Source organism: Giraffa tippelskirchi, chromosome 9 (genome assembly GCF_054371585.1).
Source record: "Giraffa tippelskirchi isolate mGirTip1 chromosome 9, T2T-mGirTip1v1.2.pri, whole genome shotgun sequence".
Classification (NCBI taxonomy): domain Eukaryota; kingdom Metazoa; phylum Chordata; class Mammalia; order Artiodactyla; family Giraffidae; genus Giraffa; species Giraffa tippelskirchi.
In genome coordinates, this window is record NC_137283.1 from 26,095,683 (window position 1) to 26,108,334 (window position 12,652).

General features: G+C 36.5%; 1 protein-coding gene across 5 annotated transcripts in view; it reads left to right on the top strand.

Moving 5' to 3' along the window:
- CNTN3 (contactin 3) overlaps positions 1-12,652 on the top strand; it is a 380,656-nt gene that overhangs the window by 181,333 nt on the left and 186,671 nt on the right. The window lies entirely within an intron of this gene.

The following is a 12,652-nucleotide window of genomic DNA, read 5'->3' on the forward strand; positions in this document are numbered from 1 at the left end:
TAGTGACTGCTCTACTGGGCTGCAACAATTAATGTTTGTAAAACACTTAAAGCAATGCCTGGTGCATAGTTGTTGTTCAGTCTCCTAGTTGTGTCTAACTCTTTGTGACCGCATGGACTGCAGCATGTCAAGCTTCTCTGTCCTTCACTATTTCCGGGAGTTTGCTCAAACTCATGTCCATTGAGTCAGTGATGCCATCCAACCATCTCATCCTCTGTCACCCCCTCCCCCTGCCCTCAATCGTTCCCAGCATCAGGGTCTTTTCCAGCCAGTCAACCTTTTGCATCATTTGGCTAAAGTATTGGAACTTTAGCTTCAGCATCAGTCCTTCCAATGAATAGGCACAGCTGATTTCCTTTAGGATTGACTGGTTTAATCTCCTTGCTGTCCAAGGGACTCTCAAGTCTTCTCCCCAACACCACAGTTGAAAGCATCAGTTCTGCAGTGCTCAGCCTTCTTTATGGTCCAACTCTCACATCTGTACATGACTGCTGGTAAAACCATGGCTTTTACTAGATGGACCGTTGTCGGCAAATTGATGTCTCTGCTTTTTAATATGCTTTCCAGGTTTGTCATAGCTTTTCTTCCAAGGAAACCTGGTGCATAGTACAACTTTGTATGTATTTTTTCTTGTTGTTACTGGTTGTCATTAAAATCTTCTTAAGGTATTCTAAGTGAGTATTATTCTTATTTTACAGATAAGGAAACTGAATCACAGGGAGAATAAGCAGCTAGCCCAGAGTTGCAGAGGTTTTATGTAACAGATCATAGACTCTTATCCAGTTCTTATGACTCTAAAACCAATGCACTTAGAAGTCAAAAGTCCGAGTCCTCCAGGTGTGACTAGGTAGAGGTTGGTTTGACCTATAGGGGTTGACAGTGGGAAAGAGAGAAATTCTGATCTGGCATTTACTTGCCTTTGCCCTGGGCAACAACATTGTCAGATGTGTGTTATGTAGTGTAAAGATCAGGATCATATAGACTTGGCAGTTAAGCAGAACTTCTCTCTGATTGACAGTTGAACAGAGAACACATCCTCAGGGCCCTGTTCACATCATATCCATGTGAAGGATTCTCACTTGAATTACAATCTGTGCAGCCGTGGGTGGCAGCCCTGAATTCAGGTGCATATGTACCCCAGATCAATAGGCAAATTACTAGAGTTCCCACTCTTTAAAAAAAAAAAAAAAAACACTAATGAAGAATATACTCTGATGCCATCACAGAGGCCCTGACTTGTCCTGTGATTCTTAATCACAGGGAACACATCTTTCTCCCACTGTCCCTCATTTTTGTTACCCTTGGTTTGGCAATACACATTAAGGAGCTGCATAAAATGTATTGCTTTCCAAATTCATGCCTTAGTAGTGCTGCTTTTGCCTACTGTCATAGTTAAATACATATCTTATTAAAGCATTTCTCTTTAATTTCATTGATTCTAATAGAAGGCTTTCATAAAACAAGAGTAGTTTTTAATGTTTCCATATATTACTGTCAGAAGACTGTGACATTCTAGAAGGTGTTGCATTGAAAACATCAGCTAACCTCCTAACTAAAATATATCTTGAGTGCTTTAAATATTATGAATGCAGTTAGAGGCATCAAGCATACTGAAACACAGTATTCATCATGGAGTAATACTACAGTAGCTGTCTAGACAATATATACTTTATTGAATCTGTTCTGTTTGCTGACTTCAGGAAAGATAGCTATATTTAATTTCTTCTGGGTATAGTTTTTATCGTGTTTCTGTATTAACATGTATCACAGGTAACATATCTTGGTAGTATATAAAAATATTCAGAGTCATTTATATTCAATATTACCTAGTTTTAACCATTTGTGGATTTCAATTAAAATTAATTGTTTCTGGTTGGTAATGTCCCTTTATTGAGCAGTAAAGGAACAGGCTATATTCAGCTAGTTCCTGATAGGTTTACAATGGAGAAAATTTAAATTGTTGTTATAATAAAGTACCTGAATTAAAATGGTTTTCTTAGAGTGTATCAAAATTTAGCTAAAGTAGTAATTTTAAAAAAAGTTTAAGTCAAGTTATGCTGCATTTAATGTGCCAGTTGTGTTAGAAGTAGACAACACCAAGGAAAAGAGTATTTGCTAAAAACTGGAAAGTTGGTTCTGTTTGACATAAGAAGAATCTAAAGAAAACTGTCATGAACTTGAAGCTTGTGATTAAACATACTTCATTGTCTGATAAGTGAAAAGTTCTGGGAAGAGACATAAAAAGTGTGGCTTTCAGTAGGATATCCACTGAAATATGCATAGATGAAGAAAAATGCCCAAGTCTCTATTCTTGAATGCCTTTCTGCCCCAGACACAACATTTCTACTTGCTGTATTTATTATATTGTTCACTACCTGTTGTGGGTTGAATTTTGTTCTTTCAGAAAAGCTACATTGAAGTCTTAACACAGGACTTCAAAATGTGCCCTTATTTGGAAATATGGTCACTGGAGATGTAAATAATTAAGATCAGGTTCTGATGGCTCAGATGGTGAAGAATCTGTCTGCAGTGCAGGAGGCCTGGGTTCAATCCCTGGATTGGGAAGATCCCCTGGAGAAGGGAATGACAACCCACTCCAGTATTCTTGTCTGAAGAGTTCCATGGGCAAACACTGCATTCCATGGGGTTGCAGAGTCGTACATGACTGAGTGACTAACACTTTCACACTTCACGTGCTAGAGTAGAGTGGATTCCTGATCCGATGTGACTGATGTCTTTATAAGAAGACATCCTTGTGAGGACAGACACACACAGGAAGAAGGCATATGACTATGAAGGCAGAGATTAGAGTGATGTATCTACCTCCTACCTGATTAGGTAATCATTAAACAAGAAATGATTTTGATTCGAACAGGAACATAGCGATCTCTGTGTTTGAAAAGTAGAGCTTTACAGAATATATGAGGTCCCAAGTGACACTAGTGGTAAAGAACTTGCCTGTCAATGCAGGAGACATGAGTTGCGGGTTCGATCCCTGGATTGGGAAGATCCACTGGAGGAGAAAATGGTAATCAGGCAAGCATTCTTGCCTGGAGAATCCCATGGACAGAGGAGCCTGGTGGTACAACCCATAGGGTCACCAAGAGTCAGACATGACTGAGGCGACTTAGCATGCACTCAAGCATAGAATATATACTTAGGGAAGAATGGTAGCCTAATGTTGCATGTTGGTTAAATGCAAGAGACGGCTTATTTATGGATAGAAACATCATTCACAGCATTGATGGAGTGCATTTCTCCCACCAGCTTCATGATTTCTGGCACCTTTAATCAACAGGTCCTAAGGATAATGTAACCCATTAAATAAGTTTAATTTATTTATTAAATAAATAAATTATTTATTATTATTATTAAATAAATAAATTATTTATTTATTATTATTATCCCATTTATTCTAACAGTAATATATTTACATTTGTCCCATTTTCACTTTATTTTACCCTCTGCATCAGCACATTTGCCGTAATTGCATTCTAATTTGTATACACATTTGTGCTTTAAAAATTTAGACCGATAGAACCTTTTCAAGAACTCTTTAAGTACTTAAGTGTATGTGTGTGTGTGGGGTGGTCTAATAGACTAATGTAGGCTAATGGATCCTTATGTCACCTAGTATCATGTGTAATGTATTTCTATAGCACAAAATTGCACTGTTGTTCTTTGCTTATTCTCAAATTCAGATATAACTTATAAAGAAAACAAATTTATGCTTGCTTTCTTCAGAGAAACATAGGCAAATGCATATTCAGAGGTTGACTGATAGTGATGTTTCCATGGCAACAAGCAGACTATCATAATATTTATATCATCTATTATGCTTTAGTTTATTTTAGGGTATGGTGACAAAATAACATATGCCCTTATTTTCTTAAATAACTTTATATTAAGTTTCTTTTTTCTGTGTTAAATGTTTTTGAAGACATCATGAAAATTGAAGTCATTATTACACATTTAGATTTTTTTAATTTATTTTTTATTGAAAGATAATTGCTTTACAGAATTTTGCTGTTTTCTGTCAAACCTCAACATGAATCATGTGATTTTTATTATTCCCTGTTTTAAATTATATACATTTATTTGTTTATAAAATTTTTGAAATTGATGTACACAACACAGTAAGTCTGACCAGTATGAAAATTAGGGAGAAATACATGCATAACTTTAGATTTCACAATGATATTTTGGGGGAGTTTTTTTTATAGCTTTTTTGCTTTGTAAGCTTTAACTTAATCATTCAGGAGATACACAGCAGAACAACAGAAGTCAGCTGTGCACAAGGTAATAATCTAAGGTATTCTCAATTTTGCAGCAACATGCAGGACTTAGTTTATGTGTTGTTAATATAGGGGCATGGAGAATGAGATCTTTTATTGTAATCCTATGATAACTTTAATTTATATACTTGACCCATAATATATCCAAAACACTGTTCTGTATGCCTACCTACTATTAAAGTTAAGCAGAAGAAAGGCTTTAGTTTTGTAAAGCTTACTTTCTATCCAGGATTGAGGGATGGATGGGCAGTAAATGAAGAAACAGTAAGTACATTCTACAATATTGTATAATGACTTGGAAGAAACAAAAAGTACATAAGATGAAGAGATTGATGACAAATGGGCACATTTACAGCTAAATATGTCGCTATCATTTACACTTTGAAATCTCTGTTTCATTGATCATCGCCTTTGATCATTGTATCAAACCCCAAGGGATTCCTGGAAGGGTGTTATCCCTCCTTGCTTTGAGAGAGAAAACCAAGGCACTGCACGGTTAAAAAGTGAGCTGGCAAGTTTCAGAAGGGCGAGCACGTCTTCTTCGATGTCTTGTTGGCACATAGTAACATTTGTTGAAGAATTGAATGAATGATTGAAAGAATGAACATACCTCATATAGGATTTGCGAATTATCCATTTCAGTTTTCTTTGGTAGATTTCTAAAGACTGAAAAGGAATCAGAAGCTTAAAGTTTAATTTGGATGTGATATTCCTCCTTTGTTCTCCAAGTTAGAAATCAGAGGATATGTCATCTGTCTGGCCCTGATACTTAATTAGCAGTGTGACTTTCGGTAAAATCTAACCTCTCTTGGAATTGGCTTGCTCTTGTAGAAATTGGGAATAATGATCTATGTGTTGCCTGTCTCACAGATTGTTTTTGAGAATCATGCGATAAAATGTGTCAACCTCAAGAGGTCTGTTCACATGCAAGTAATTTTGAATCTTTAGAAAGTACTCTTCATTTAACTTGAATTAAGTAAGCATTTTTTTTCAGGCACTCCCTAACTAATCTTTGATGTCTCTCTCTCTTTCTCACTTTGATGAAAATTGACAGTATGAAGTGTTCATACAATTAAAGGAAAATAAACCTAATTAGCTTCTTTCTGTGTAAAAAAAGGTAATCTTTAAATGCCAGACCATAGGAGTTCTTATCACCTGTGAGCCCTGCTATTAGTCTGCAAATGTGCTGCTGAGTGAATCATTAAAAGAAAAGCTATTTATAAATAAGGGTAAGGATTCAGTATTTGATATTTTTTTCTTATAAGGTTGGAGGGTTATTGCATTATGCTAATTTATTTTTGTTTTTCTTTATTCCTGTAATAGATTGTTCTTCAGTCACTATTTTTATTTTTCTTTATTCCTATAATGGATGGAAGTAAGCATATAATGTAACACCATATATTCATTGCTAAAATCACATGTGTCTTAATGGCAACTGTTCTATGAAATGTATAAACAGGCTCAGTGACTCAGCCAAGTTAGCAAATAACAGGAGCTTTTTAAAAATTCACCTCATGTGTTGAATTTCAATAAATACTACTTAGCAGCTTCTCTACTAATTGCAGGGAGAAAACAGTGGAAATCATTATGTTCCTGGAGAGACAGACATGCCTGTTAAAAGCAAGAGACTAAGTATAGATAAATTGGAATATTGTTAAAATCTTCAAAGGAGAAAGGAGAGTTTTAGCTGGGCTTTCATGACGCAGGTCTGGGTTGATGAGTATGTAGAATTTATCCTTGGCTGGGGAGGGGAAGCAGCTTGGTAATACTTACTGAGCACCTAATAAGTTCCAAGAATTTTGTATTTATTTTCTCATATAGTCGTCTCAGCAGGTTTCTAACACAGGTCATATTATCTGCATTTTTCAGAACAATCTGCTTACCAAAGAGTCTAAGAAAACTGTCTAAAACCACAAAACTTGTTTTAGTAGCAGAGACTCTAACAGAAATCTAACTTAGATTCTTTGCTGAAGAAGTCACTAAACCATTTTAATCTAGACTGTTGAAAAGCTTTTTAAAAATGTTTGAGATATTATTAAGATAACTGCATTGAAATTATGTGATTTGTTCCAATTTTCAGAATATTGTCATTTTATGTGATCTTTTTATTTCCAAATTGGCAAGTAGATGTTTCTAAGTGAAAAGATCAAGCACATCTCTGTATAACTAATCATTAGAATTCCTCAGTGACACACCCAATGATGGTTAGTTTTTGAAATATAACATTTTTAAAAAGTCTTGAAAATAGTTTTCTGTATTTGGTACTGTTTTGTGTAAGAACACTGGTTTCTATGGCAGTGTAAAAATCAAATTGTCTTTTAAAAGATGGTTCTCATGCAGATTTTATTAATTATCTCAAACCTCTGTCATACCTGGAGATCTTAGTTTCACAGAAAAGGAAAATGATTTATAATATTGCCACATAAATTTTTTTAAATGTGGTCTTAATGACAAAGCTAGCTTTTTAAAATATACATGAAGCATGAGAAGAAAAAATTTTCAGAAGTAAGATTTATATTACTCTTTGGTTTACATTAAACTGTTCATGTTTTAAAATATAGTATTATAGGTGAAATTAATATCCACAGTCAACTGGGAATAGTTTTTTGTTTTTCTTTTTCCTAGATTTAATGTACTAGAAGAGTAGAACTGTCAATATCAAAAACATCATAATTTTTCTCATTTGATTTAAAAATCCAACATTTACTTTTCCCCAAATACATAGGGGGCTTTGATATAGTCAGGACCAGTAGTTGGACCATTAGCTGAAAAACTCCTTAATAAATTAAAATAGATAATCATTTAAAGAAAAAGTATCTGCTTATTATAAAAATTTTATTTCTGCTTCAAATATGAATCTATATATGTCTTCTGCTTTTTGTTTTTAGTTTTAATGTAGTGCCAAGCACTATTCTTTGATGGAAGATATTATTCATTGTATTATTTGTATAAACCATACCACATATGAGTCTGCTATGATTTCCAGCTACTGTTTTTCTTTGAATTTTAATGATAATTTTAAAAATATTTCTTAAGAAACCTGGGTATGGAAATAGTCTAAGATTTTTATCTGGTATTTATAAGCTTCTATGGTATTTGCAACGTGTATTCCATCTATTTTAGCATCGATCTTGGGGAAAGAGTGAGATTCTTTATTGAGTTTTTCAAAAGTTAAAAATTCTCTTTGTAAGCAACAGTTCCATTTTTTCATACACTTATTCCATCAACATTTTTAGTGTTTCACTAATAATTTAATTTCAACAACAGCAAAGATGTGTAGCAAGGGTGATCAGTTCTGTTAACAAATATAAGCAGTTCACCTGGTGGAAGCAGAAAGGCATGTTAGCAAGTAGCTACTAGGTACAAGCATTCCGTGTGCTCTTGACAGCGGACAGTATCTTTCTTAGAGGGGGTAAATCATACTGCTTGAGTGGAAGCCATTTGTGCTGGATAGGTGCTCTTTGAAGTCTGCGGAAAGCAAAAAGAGCAGGTGGAGGAGGGCCTAACCATAATCCTTAGTCTTATGAGAGCAGCTAATCTAAAACACAATTACTGTATAGTTCAGAATTATCTGAGAACTCTTCTGTCACAAAGGATGAGTATTTTTAACTGGACCAAGATGATGCTGTTTAAGTGCTGCACTCAGTATGGCAGCAAATTTGGAAAACTCAGCAGTGACCACAGGACTGGAAAAGGTCAGTTTTCATTCCAATCCCAAAGAAAGGCAATGACAAAGAATGTTCAGACTACCGCACAATTGCACTCATCTCACATACTAGTAAAGTAGTGCTCAAAATTCTCTAAGCCATGCTTCAGCAGTACATGAACCATGAAATTCCAGCTGTTCAAGATGGATGTAGAAAAGGCAGAAGAGCCAGAGAACAAATTGCCAACATCCGTTATATCATAGAAAAAGCAAGAGAGTTCAAGAAAAACATCTTCTTCTGCTTTATTGACTATGCCAAATTTGACTGTGTGGATCACAACACACTGTGGAAAATTCTTAAAGAAATGGGAATACCAGGCCCCCTCACCTGCCTCCTGAGAGATCTCTATGCAGGTCAAGATGCAACAGTTAGAATTGGACATGGAACAACAGATTGGTTCCAAATTGGGAAAGGAGTAAGTCAAGTCTGTATATTGTCACCCTGCTTATTTAATTTATATGCAGAGTATATCATGCGAAATGCCGGGATGGATGAAGTACAAGCTGGAATCCAGATTGCCGGGAGAAATATCAATAACCTCATATATGCGGATGACACCACACTTATGGAAGAAAGCAGAGAAGAACTAAAGTGCCTCTTGATGAAAATGAAAGAAGAGAGTGAAAAAGCTGGCTTAAAACTCAACATTCAGAAAACTAAGATCATGGCATCAGATCCCATCACTTAATGGCAAATAGATGGGAAAACAATGGAAACAGTGACAGACTTTATTTTCTTGGGCTCCAAAATTACTTCAGATGGTGACTACCTTGAAATTAAAAGACGATAGCTCCTTGGAAGAAAAGCTATGACCAAACTAGACAGCATACTAAAAAGCAGAGACATTACTTTGCCAACAAATGTTTGTCTAGTCAAAGCTATGGTTTTTCCAATCACATATGGATGTGAGAGTTGGACTATAAAGAAAGCTGAGCGCCGAAGAATTGATGGTTTTGAACTTGGTGCTGAAGGGATGCTTGAGAGTCCCTTGGACTGCAAGAAGATCTGACCAGTCAATCCTAAAGGAAATCAACCCTGAATATTCATTGGAAGGACTGATGCTGATGCTGAAGCCCAACATAAGTTGAAAGAAGGATGGGGAAAAAGTAAAATTTTAGAGTCAGAAATACTCAGAATGACAAACCATGCTCTCTTGTCCCAATACCTAGAACACAGGTACATATTTCACACATGCATACAGATACACACACATATATTTACAAAGATAAACATGTCTGTCGAATGAATGGCCAAATGTTAGGACAAGAAAATGGACTTCATCATCTAGGCAATGACTGATTGATGTAAAATTTTGAGCAGGTGTTAACAACTGGAAACGTGTTTTATGAAGAAAGCTGAACTCAACTCTGTGGGCACATAGATGGATTGATGAGAAGGGTGAGACCACAGGTAGGGAGACAAGCCCACAGGTTAGATAAACTTCTCACATGGTATAAAGATAAAAAGAATTGGGTTTGAAATCAATGTAAGTGGCTCTATCACTTACTGTGTCACCTTTGTCAAAGTCCATAACTGCTTTGAGCCACAGCTTTTTTGGAAAATGGAAAAATATTACCTTTAAATGGAGCTTTTGTGAAAATTAATGAGCTCAATTCCACAAAATTCTGTCACACAGCCTTGTAAATCCATTCATCCATTAATCCCTTCATGTATCAATTTAGTGAGTTTTGATAGAGCATATTCTTATGACAGTAGGGATGCTGAGATTTAAAAGACAGACATGGCATATTGGGGCCATATGCTTTGTATACCCCAGGTGAATTTGCATTCTAAAACTTTTCCAATAAAATTAAAATGGTGGTAGTGAGAAATTAGAGAAAAATGGGAAGAAAGAGGATGAACTCAGCAAAACAATTAACATGATAAAATTGAATGAATCAAACAAATGTAGAAATGACGAGTGGCAAATTACATGGGAGTCTTGGTAACAATGCAGTACAGAAGTCGTAGGGTTTTGTAGTGGCCACGGTAAGAATAGGAAAATGAAATGTTGACTGTGAGATGGCATTTAGATTTCCAAAACGTATCCAGAAGGCAAGCAGAAATGCATGTTTTGAATCAAAATTTTGATCAACACAGCATTGATATAGGCACAGTGGTAGAAGCATCAAGAGTTCTGAGAGAATGTAAACAAAAATGATAGTTATCACTTTTGAACATTTATGTGTTATACACTGTTTTAAGTAAATGGTATCAGTTCAGTTCAGTTCAGTTGCTCAGTCGTGTCCGACTCTCTGCGATCCCATGAATTGCAGCACGCCAGGCCTCCCTGTCCATCACCAACTCCCGGAGTCTATCCAAACCCATGTTCATCGAGTCGGTGATGCCATCCAACCATCTCGTCCCCTTCTCCTCCCGCCCCCGATCCTACCCAGCATCAGGGTCTTTTCCAATGAGTCAACCCTTCGCATGAGGTGGCCAAAGTATTGGAGTTTCAGCTTCAACATCAGACCTTCCAATGAACACCCAGGATTGATCTCTTTTAGGATGGATTGATTAGATCTCCTTGCAGTCCAAGGGACTCTTAAGAGTCTTCTCCAACACCATAGTTCAAAAGCATCAATTCTGCGGCGCTATAGCATATCTTATTTCTTCCTCATAACAATAGCAGAGATAATTTCTATTATTATCCTCAATTTACAGATGATGAAACTGTGGATCAACAAGTGAAGGAATCTACCGTAGGTCAGACAGTTATTTTCAGGAAAGGGATTTGTGACTGGGTTTGTCTGACTCTTGAGAATACAGGCTTGAGTTTAGCCCAAGTTAAAAAGTGGAAGGAAACAAAGAGGTGGTCAGTTGGAAAGGGAACTTATTTAAGAAAAGTGGAGCATGAGAGTTATTGGAAGATATATTTTGCTTTTGTATGCATGACCTTTGCATGTTTGAAATCGTACACAAGATGATGAAAGAGATTGAAATACAGATAGTTGTAAAACAGACATGGAGAGGACATATGTATACCTGTGGCTAATTCATGTTGATGTGCGGCAGAGGCCAACACAATATTGTAGAGCACTTTTCCTCCAATTAAAAAAAAAAATAAAATGCAAAAACAACAAAACAGCAATATGCATCGGCAATTTCCATACGCTGTGATGGACAGGATGCTGCAGGAATAAGTCCTCCTGTGAGTTCTGCTCTGGCACCTGCTTTCAGGATCTAGAAGAATGAGAGCTATTGCCTTGGATACCTCATCAAGCTTTCTGATTGTGAACATTAAACTAATTATGAACGTCTTAGATTGTTATTGGATAGTTTAAAATATATAAGTGCTAGAATACTGGGGGAAAAAGAGACACAAAAGGAATAAGCGACTCTTGCACTTCTAGAATTATTTTTGTTCTTCAAAGAGCCTGCAGGCCCTGAATATTCATTGGAAGGACTGATGCTGATGCTGAAGCCCAATACTTTGGCTGCCTAAATGCAAAGAGCCAACTCTTTGGAAAAGAGATTTGAAGATTCACTCTCAAAAAGCCCTGTGAGGTTCAGAGGGCAGGTGTTGTCCACAGTTTTCAAATGAAAAACTGGGAGGTACAGATGAATCCCAAAGATAGGCAATGCCAAAGAATGTTCAGACTACCACAAAATTACACTCATCTAACACGCTAGCAAAGTAATGCTCAAAATTCTCCAAGCCAGGCTTCAATGGTACAGAAACTGAGAATTCCCAGGTGTTCAAGCTGGATTTAGAAAAGGCAGAGGAACCAGAGATCAAATTGCCAACATCCGTTGGATCATAGAAAAAGCAAGAGAATTCCAGAAATAAACATTTGCCTGTGTTTCATTGACTATGCTAAAGCCTTTGACTGTGTGGATCACAACAAACTGGAAAATTCTTAAAGAAATGGGTATACCAGAACACCTTACCTGCCTCCTGCAAAACCTATATGCATGTCAAGAAGCAACAGTTAGAACTGGAGATGGAACTACAGACTGGTTCCAGATTGAGGAAGGAGTATGTAAAGGCTGTATATTGTCTGTCACCCTGCTTATTTAACTTACATGAAGCACAAGCTGGAATCAAGATTGCCAGGAGGAACATCAATAACTTCAGATATGCAGATGACACCACCCTTATGGCAGAAAGCAGAAAAGAATTAAAGAGCCTCTTGATGAAACTGAAAGAAGAGAGTGAAAAAGCTGGCTTAAAACTCAACATTCAAAAAATGAAGATTGTGGCATCTGATCCCATCACTTAATGTCAAATAGGTGAAGGAACAGTGGAAACAGTGACAGATTTTATTTTCTTGAGCTCCAAAATCACTGCAGATGGTGACTGCAGCTATGAAATTAAAAGATGCTTACTCCTTGGAAGAAAAGTTATCACCAACCTAGATAGCATATTAAAAGCAGAGACATTCCTTTGCCAACAAAGCTCTGTCTAGTCAAAGCTGTGATTTTCCCAGTAGTCATGTATGGATGTCAGATTTGGGCCATAAAAAAGGCTGAGCCCTGAAGAATGGATGCTTTCAAACTGTGGTGTTGGAGAAGACTCTTGAGAGTCCCTTGGACTGCAAGGAGATCAAACCAATCAATCCTAAAGGAAATCCACCCTGAATATTCATTGGAAGGACTGATGCTGATGCTGAAGCCCAATACTTTGGCCACCTGATGCAAAGAGCCAAC